The sequence below is a fragment of the Chrysochloris asiatica genome, unplaced genomic scaffold (assembly GCF_000296735.1).
Source record: "Chrysochloris asiatica unplaced genomic scaffold, ChrAsi1.0 scaffold00103, whole genome shotgun sequence".
In the NCBI taxonomy this organism is placed as follows: domain Eukaryota; kingdom Metazoa; phylum Chordata; class Mammalia; order Afrosoricida; family Chrysochloridae; genus Chrysochloris; species Chrysochloris asiatica.
In genome coordinates, this window is record NW_006408621.1 from 6,316,487 (window position 1) to 6,317,419 (window position 933).

Sequence of the window (933 nt, forward strand, 5' to 3'; positions counted from 1 at the left end):
AGAAAAGAAAATGTATACATAAAAACAGAAGAACTGGATGTGGCTCACTGGCTGGAATTTGCCAACCCCTGGTGTGGCCCATAGATGCTGCATACCCACCTCTATTGCTGTCTTAGTTTGGGATCACTCTCAAGCAAAGCCAGTTAAATGTATAAAAAACACCTTAAATGAATAAAAAAAGAAAAATCACAGCAATTCTTCCTCCCTGATGTGTTTTGTAGCATTTATGTCGGAGTTGTATTCAACATTGCTACTATAGTTGCTAAGTGCCAACTAGTGGGTTCCAACTCATAGCAACCCTGTACAGGGTTTCCAAACAGTGGCTAGTGGATCTGAACCACCAACCTTGCAAGTTCCAAATGACTTTAAGGTCCAGTGCATTATCCTGCAGTGCCCCCAAATTTCTGAAGTTTGGAGGAATACTTACTTATATTTTAAGACAAAAGGAATCTCAGCATTTTCAACTAAATACTATCATGATAGGAGTCCTGGTGTGGTGCTGTGGGATGGCACACTGGACTACAAGGTCATTTGGAACCAAAAGGCCGGCAGTTCAAACTCATCAGCCGCCTCTTAGAAACCCTATACAAGGTCTCACTGAGTCAGAACCAATTTGATAGCATGTAACAACAATAATGAGAAGGACTCCCAGTGGCTAAGTGCTCAACTGCTAACCACTCTGAGGGAGAAAGATGTAGCAAGTCTGTTTTTGTAAAGATTTCAATCTTGGAAACCCTATTAGGCAGTTCTTTCAACTCTGTTCTTTAAGGTTGCTGAGTTAGAATCTACTCAACAATAACAGGCTTTAATATGGCGATAATACTCTTTTGAAAGAATTTATTCTGAAAAACTTCACATTATATTAAATTGAGCTCATGTGCAATTTGCAACTAATTTACATTTTGAAAACCAAGATATGAAAAAACATTTAGT